We start from the raw sequence: 8,914 nt of genomic DNA on the forward strand, positions 1-8,914 counted from the left end.
TCATTACTACAAAGCAAAATTCATCACCTTTGACAATATGGCCCCAACTTTCTTTTCTGGCCTCATTCTATTCTTGGTGCCAATAATCTTATGCAATTCCCTGAATGCATCATGTACATCCATGCTTTGGGGTCTTTTCTGATTTTTTAATTACTTAGCTATCACCCCATCTTTCAAAGCTCATTCAGAGACCTTTCTCTGGTTCTCCTCCTTTGCCCACCTGCCGAGGCTAATCTGTCTTTCCGCTAGTTCCTCTTTGAGCTTCCCTGCTATATTTCTGTCGCCTGGCAGATAAGGATTACATCAGACTTTTTTCTCCATCTCTCCCTGTGCTTGACCCAGAATCTGGCACATAATAAGTGCTCGAATTCTTAAATGTCCAAGAATCTGTGAGCTGGTTGGTCTTATATTGGTTGCCTGAATTTAGCCATAGTGGAAGTATTTACACCATGGAGAACCCTATGATAGGAACCTTTTTTCTGAGAGAGAGAGAGAACTGCTTCTTAAACATTTGCCAGCACACCACTGATTATGCAAGTGATACCTGGGTGCAATAAAAATCAGCCCCCACACACAACCCCAGTCTCCTTCCCATGACACGCCACTCCAGCGTGTATCTGCCAGGCTGCCATTCGCATCATGTAGGTGTTATGTGCTGTAGTATTTGCCACGTTGAAGCCCGCCCGTTCATCGTCTCCCAGGCTGCTCCTACCGTCACTAGTGTGACTCCCCTGACTTCCTTCAGCCCCAGCTGCGGCATTTCTAACTCTTGTGTGCCTCGTGTTAGTAAGATTCTAAGTTGCTTGGAGTTATCATGCCTGTATTTTCTACAGAAGAGCCCCTCATTAAGATGAATAAGTTCTAGGGGTGCCTGGGTGGCTTAGTCGATTAAGCATCTGACCGTTGATTTCGGCTCAGGTCATGATCTCGGGGTGCTGAGATCAAGCCCCGAGTCGGGCTCTGCGCTGAGCTTTGAGTCAGCTTGAGATTCTCTCTCTCACCCTCTGTCCCTGCTCCCCCTCCGTCCCTAAAGGAAAAAGAAAAAGGTGAATAAGTTCTGGGGGTCGAATGTACCTCACAGTGACTGTAGTTAACAATACTGTGTCACATACTTGAAAGTTGCTAAGAGAGTATCTTCTTTTTTTTTGAATACAAATAAAAGTTTATTATACAAAATTGTGGCCTTCATATTTCATAGTTCACTAAGGCTAAACAAAGCCTAGGTATTTTTTAAAATCATTCACAAAAATCTCACTTCCACTCTCCCTCATCCCAGCTATTAAAAAATGGCCTGACCAAATGTTATCAAAACAAACACTATAAATAACACCAAGTGCTTTAAAGACAACTCTCCCATATGTTATTTCTTAGCATAGGTGATCTTCATGGCATGGGACGGTGTGATTTTAAATCCCTATAAAACATCCCTGGCAGCTCCAGCCTGTCCATCATTTTCAAATTCAACAAAAACAATGTCATGCCTCCCAGGTACCAAACGTACTTCCTTGAAGCCAGGAAACTGATTAAACAGCATGGACAACATCATCTCATTAGTCTCTTCTGGTAAATTATTGAGGAATAAAATATAGTTTGGAGGGTAATCAGGGACCGGGATTTGGTGTTGAATTTCCTTGGGTATTTGCTGCATTTGGTGTTCCCTGACCAGGCTTTTTGTTTGCAGTGGTCGCAGTCTGTTCCACAGTTTTTGCTTTTCTCTTTTCCTTCTTCTTTTCTTTGTCAGCAAAAGTGCCGCGCATTTTAGATATTATATCAGAATCTGTTTTTGCATACTGGATTCGCATTGGTTTACCATAAAATGGAAATCCTTGTAACTGTCTCAAGGCATTTGTGGATGAGCCCAGTTCCTTAAAAATAACAAAGGCTTGCCCCCTCATCTTCATGGTCTTTAAAGCTACAATATCTACAACGTGGCCAAACTGAGAACACAAGGCATATTTTAATTTTGTCATTCATATTGTTGATGTAAATTGTATGATTTGGTCTGATATCCATGTTTGGAGTTAAACTGTTCAAACTGCCTGAGGCCTACGCTGGTCCCCCCCTAAGAGAGTATCTTAAATGTTGTCACCACACACACACACAAATGGCAGTTATATAAGGTGATGGTGTTAGCTAACTTTATTGTAATCATCATTTTGCAATATATACATGTATCAAATCATCATGCTGTACATCCTAAATTTACGGAATGTTATATATCAATCACATCTCAATAAAAGTAGAAAAAATCAAAATCAAATTAAAAGTATCAACTGCTTAATTCCTTGACCCAAAACCTACCAGTGCTATCTGAATATGCCATTAGATATGAAAGTGTGCAAATAATAATTAGGATGATTGGAGTTTTTCTTTGTTTTTTTAAAATAATTTATTTTTTTATTTGACAGAGAGAATGAGAGCACAAGCAGGGGGAGCAGCAGAGGGAGAGGGAGAAGCAGGCTTCCCGCTGAGCAGGGACCCCGACACCGGGCTCTATCCCAGGACTCCAGGATCATGACCTGAGCCAAAGGCAGAAGCTTAATGACTGAGCCAACCAGGTGCCTCTTCTTTGTTTTTTGTATAAAGGGCAACTTCGATTTTCTCAGGGTATTGCAGTGCCACAGTCAGGGGATAAAAGACAAAGAAACAATGCAATGTTTTTCTCTGTTAGTATGTCCGAAGGTAAGTAAGGCTTCCATCTCTCCCTGCTCCTCTCTGGCAGCCTGAAGCCACACAGTATAGGAGAGAATTTTCATGCTCTCAGAAAGCAGAGATTCTGGGGCACCTGGGTGGCTCAGTAGGTTAAAAGCGTCTGCTTTTCCTCTGGTCGTGGGGTCGTGATCTCGAGGGTCCTGGGATGAAAAAGAAGAGGTAGTATCTAATGAGTCTGATGCAGCTGAATTTCTTTATGACACCCCTCCCCTCTGCCAGAAACAGAAAGAGTAGGGGTTCTTCCAGAAACCCCCACCCCACTTTCTACCACAGTCCCCCTTAAAGTGAGACCACCCCACCATCCTATCTGAAAGACACTAAGAAAAATCGGTAGTGTATTTCAGCAAATTAAGCAAGCAAGGCCAGGTCTTTCCACAATAACATGATACAATCTGAATATCCACGACGAGGTGACTGAGGTCATAGCTCATTGTCCTGATGAGCTGTTTTCTTAAGTGTTGAGTGAAAAAGTTAAAGCAAACGTGGCCATGCATGGAAGGAGTTAGTCCTCTTAATTGCTATTTGACAAAGGCAATTAAATCTTCCCCAGGGATGAGAATTTGCAGATATGGCCACCCTGCACCTGCAATGACTTCAGAGCCATACGGAAAAACTGGGAGATGGTGTTCTCCATAGAAGGACAAATGAGTCCTGCATCCTTTTAAAAGTCCTCCTGACATTTCAGGTGTCTTCCTTAGCTTCTTTTCAAGTAAGTAAAGAGGGTTCATTCCCTGTCATTTAAAACTTAGTTGTGGGCGCCTGGGTGGCTCAGTTGGTTAAGCGACTGCCTTCGGCTCAGGTCATGATCCTGGAGTCCCGGGATCGGGTCCCGCATCAGGCTCCCTGCTCGGCGGGGAGTCTGCTTCTCCCTCTGACCCTCCTCCCTCTCATGCTCTCTGCCTCTCATTCTCTCTCTCTCAAATAAATAAATAAAATCTTTAAAAAAAAAAAAACTTAGTTGTAACAATTTAGGGTAATTATACTACAAGGCCCACTTCTGACGGGTTCCAGGAAATGGGAAGCAAATTATTGCTAGAGGACAGAGGCCCCAAGAGCTCACGAAGGCCAGGGGCCCCCAACATGCGCATTACCGATACCAGGGCTCATATAGCAACAGAGGCCTCCCCCACCCCCCCACCCCCCAGGAAACTCAATGCCCTTGAGGCACCAATGTGCTCTTCATGTAGGATCCCTGACAGCCACCAGCCCTGAAGCCACTTTTTCTTTCCCAAATGAGCCTAAGCAATCACCTCACTAATTTCAAAAAACACTTTGGCTTAAAGCTTTAGTGTGGCCAGCTTCAGTATCTTCCAGAAGCAGCTGTACATTGTAGACGCATCTTGTGCTGGCTCCCGGACTTCTCTCTGCGCAGATTCTGCAGAAGAGGTGAAAGATAGCGTGGTGTTCATTGCACTATTCTTTCAACTTTTATGTAGCCTTTAAGAAAAAAGGTTAAGGGAAGAAGGTGAATTGAGAAGAGGTCACTAAATTTCTGACTCACAGTATGTAGGATATTAAGTCTAATTAATTTAATCCTTCCCAAAGCACAGCAGTCCCACCAGGATCTAAAATCCCTTTGAAAGGTTTAAAGGTGATTCTGCCTGCATGAGTGTGCACTGGACTGGGCAGGAGCCGCCAGGTGGGGACAGGACTCCTGGGGTAAAATATCCTAGCTTCTGCCAGGGGAGGGGATCCCTTGGGAGCCTCGAGTCTGCCCAAGGAAAGCTTGAATAAGGACATTGTAAATTGGGGCACTTGGGTGGCTCAGTCTTTAAGTGTCTGCCTTCAGCTCAGGTCATGGTCCCAGGGTCCTGGGATCGAGCCCCACATCGGGCTCCCTGCTCAGCAGGAGGCCTGCTTCTTCCTCTCCCACTCCCCCTGCTTGTGTTCCCTCTCTCGCTGTGTCTCTCTCTGTCAAATAAATAAATAAAATCTTTTAAAAAAAAAAAAAGGACATTGTAAATGGACCGAAAATCTGAGATGCAGAGCTCCACGCCCCCCACCCCTAGGAGCAGTAGCGCTAGACATTGCTCACAGGTGCAGCAAATCCCACCCCTGGGAAGGGGCCCCCAGGGATATCAGCACCTCACCTGGTTCGGGGCACCACCGGTCTCCGCCACAGGGATCACTTTCTCAGCAGACCCCTCTGCTACCAGGCTGCACCTGCTAATCTGAGTGAGTCCAGACATTCACCCCACTGTAGCCACAGCTTTGATCTTGCCATCCCACCCCAATACCCCTGAACCCCTACTTTGGAGCCTGGGAGCCCTTGAAGTGTTTGTCACTTGAGAAAATGAGAATTCACAGCGTATCTTTGCTCACAGTTTAGAAATCTTCAACACTCAAACTCCACTTTCACTTAATGTCGGATGGTGACCTTGTCCCAGCAACCCGGCCCCACAGCACCCCCCAAGTCCTTCCTCAGGCAGTTCCCTCGTGCAGATAGTGAACCCTAACACAGATCATTTCTGGTGAACGGTATCTCATTCCACGCATGAGAAAACTGAGATGTAGAGAGGCTAATAAGCGGTAGAACCAGAATTTGGAACCAGTCTCTGTTTCCAAAAACGGCCCTTCGTACTTTATGTGAAAGGGTTTTTTCCTAAGTAATTTCATTTGAAGTGGAATGAGTAACTCGTGTTCCAAAACAGTGTTGAAAAGCAGGCGAAATTTAGCCTCCTAAAAGGGTGGTATTTCTGGTCCCTTGAAAAGATACGTGTTCTAGTCCTTTCCTTGAAATGGCAATACCGTCCCACAAGGGTGAGGCCGGTGACGCTGCCCCCAGAAACTCCAGTCCTGCCACGTGCTACCTGGGCTGGGCAGGGCTGGGCTCTTCCCAGCAGTTCTGCACCAGAGGCTCTGGAAGGCGCCGATGACGGAACTGAGAACTAGATCATCCCCACCCCCCTTCGGCTCTGACATTTCCTCTGTGTCCTCACTGAAGTCATTAGGCTTTTCTATTCCTTAGCTCCCAACTTACAAAATGGTCTTACTTATACTTGTGTTCATATATTTTGCTAAGCATCTGGAGGAGGGTTAAAAGCTGGTTATAAACATGAAAGTATTTTAAGACTAAACATAACTGTATAGATCTTTGTGTATATAGACACTATTAGAGAAATTGCTTCATTTATGCTAAGTTATCTTAATGCAAATCATAAACTCATCGTTTTCTGGTGTGAAGCCAGTCACCCAGATGGACGTCTAACAGTGCGTGTGTGTGGTTCTGGAAATGCAGGGGCTTGTTTCCCTTACTGTACTTCTCATATTATATAACCCTTTTAAATTTATTTTAATTCTAAAGTCAAAAATGAAAAAATATGTCTCCTAAGTACTTACTAAGTGACAAGTGCTGTGCTAGGGCTACAGAGATGAATAAGGCAAGATTTCGTTCTCAGAATACAGACTAGCAGGGGAGTCAGACATGTAAACCATCTATGACTAACTAGGAAAGAATGTAAATGGCTTTTATTAAAAATACAAAAAACTTACAAATTGATGACAGTTGTATCATACAAGTAGACACCTTTTCCATCTCCTGAAGGAAGCTGCCATTGCTCAGAATATTTGGGAGGATTCCAGTGTGAGAACTGTACTCAGATTCAAAGGTTCCCTTTCTATTTTCAATGGCTGAAAATATTCATCCTTTAAGGATAAATTTGATTTAAAACATTTTTAAAGATTTTTTAAAAGATTTTATTTATTTATTTGACAGAGAGAGACACAGCAAGAGAGGGAACACAAGCAGGGAGAGTGGGAGAGGGAGAGGCAGGCTTTCCGCTGAGCAGGGAGCCTGATATGGGGCTCAATCCCAGGACCCTGAGATCATGACCTGAGCTCAAGGCAGACACTTAACGACTGAGCCACCCAGGCACCCCTGAAGATTTTATTTTTAAATAACTTCTATACCCAATGTGGGGCTCAAACTCACAACCCCCCAGATCAAGAGTCATATGCTCCACTGACTGAGCCAGCCAGGTGCCCCTAAAACATTGTTTAAAGAGCCTGGAACATCCTGTCATATCAGAAAGAAAAAAAGCTATCGAGGAATATTAGGATCATGTCAAAAAGACATGAGAGCCCATTTGATGGGGCCCCTACTGGCCAAAGATGTGTCCATTTGTACATCACAAAGGGTAACTGCACTGGAATGAAACACATCAAATCCATTTAAGTCCTTGAAATCGAGATATTAACAAACAAAACTCATGGTTCACCTGTGGAAAATAGCAGGGAACAAAGTCATTATTTTGAAAACTAGTAAACAAAGCATTTAATCTACCTTTCCTATATAAACCGTATCTCAGGGTAATGAAATAGTTGAGGGAGAAGATTCTCTTTATTAAAATATTCAAACTAACAAATGAAGAAGAAATAGCAGAATCCATCACGATTTTTGCAAGTCCTAGTGAATTCATTGTCCAGGCAGTGACCATCAATGGCTACAAACAGCATAAAAAGAGACAACCAGACATTATGTACCTCGTAAGGGAAGTACATATATGACCTATGAAGTAATCTTGATTTAAAAAAAAAAAAAAGGAATCTGCATTTTATCAAGTGTCGGGTGTTGACTATCAATTTGTAGGAAAAATAGAGGATACATGAATGTGGTTTTAAAAATACCACGGGAATGTAATCAGTACAAACCAGGCTGTAGGAACCCTATAGGACCAAAAACCACTCTCTTTAACATCATGCACAACAATAAACCTACGGTGGGAAATAAATTAAATAGAAAACCCTAAATTAAAAGAGATATCTGAGACATATCAATCAATCATAATGTATGAACTTATTTAGATCTGAATTTAAGGGAAAAAACCACTCACACACATTTATGACAATGGGAAAATGTGAATGTTGACTGAGTAATGAAATTAATGAATTATCTTTTTAGATATGATTATGTTGTGTTTATGTTTTTTAAAAAGTTCTTTTAGGATGCATACTGAAGATATTTACAAATAACTTTTATTTTTAAGACACAACTGGCAACAAAAAGGTTTGACATGATTCTTCAAATGTCTGGTCAACATAAGCATTTTTATGCTGGACAACATTATTTGGGTTAAAGACAGTCTTATGTGGCTGGTAAATCTGTTTTGCAGATAAATGCAAAAGAGAAATTCAGCAAATGCAGTATTTGCAGAATAAGTTGTTGTTTTTTTAATTTTTGCAAGAGAGCCTGAGAGCATGAGTTGGAGGAGGGGCAGAGGGAGAAACAGGCTTCCCGCAGAGCAGGGAGCCTGATATGGGACTCAATCCAGGACCCTGGGATCACAACCTTAGCTGAAGGCAGACACTTAACTGACTGAGCCACCCAGGTGCCCCCAGAATATGTTTTGATCTTTGCAAAAGAGATGCATTTTTACAAATAAAATTAGCAAAGATTAAAGAAACAAAAAAATAGCATCAGTGAAATTTTAATGAAGTAAGTATAATCACATGTTGCTGGAGTGTGTACTGGAGCAGCCCTTTATTTTTTTTAATTTTTTATTTAAATTCAATTTAATTAACATATAGTGTATTATCAGTTTCAGAGGTAGAATTTAGAAATTCATCAGTTGCATATTGCTCATTCCATCAAGTGCCCTCCTTAATGCCCATCATCTAGTTACCCCATCCCCCACCACCTCCCCTCCAGGACCCTCAGTTTGTTCTCTATACTTTAAGAGTCTCTTAATTTGTCTCCCTCCCTGTTTCCATCTTATTTTATTTTTCCTTTCCTTTCCCTATGTTCATCAATTTTATTTATTAAATTCCATATGAGTGAAATCATATATTTGTCTTTCTCTAAATGACTTATTTCGCTTAGCATAATACCCTCTAGTTCCATCCACGTCATTGCAAATGGAAAGATTTCATTCTTTTTGAATGGCTGAGTAATATTCCATTGAATATATATGTATATAGGTACATATACACATATATACAACAGATATATGTCACATCTTCATTATCCATTGAATATATATATATATATATATATACCACATCTTCTTTATCCATTCATCTGTTGTTGGACATCTGGGCTTTTCCCATATTTTGGCTATTGTGGACATTGCTGCTATAAACATTGGGGTGCAGGTGCCCCTTCAGATCACTATGGTTTTTGTTGTTGTTGTTGTTGTTTTTAAAGATTTTATTTATTTATTTATTTGAGAGAGAGAGAGAGAGAAACAGCATGAGAGGGGAGAGG

At 41.9% G+C, this 8,914-nt stretch overlaps 1 pseudogene; it reads right to left on the reverse strand.

The window, feature by feature from the left end:
- Positions 1-1,184: 1,184 nt before the first annotated feature.
- Positions 1,185-2,060, reverse strand: LOC102747978 (U2 small nuclear ribonucleoprotein B'' pseudogene; annotated as a pseudogene).
- Positions 2,061-8,914: the final 6,854 nt, after the last annotated feature.

Source organism: Leptonychotes weddellii, chromosome 13, assembly GCF_054177405.1.
Source record: "Leptonychotes weddellii isolate Sample4059 chromosome 13, ASM5417740v2, whole genome shotgun sequence".
NCBI lineage: Eukaryota > Metazoa > Chordata > Mammalia > Carnivora > Phocidae > Leptonychotes > Leptonychotes weddellii.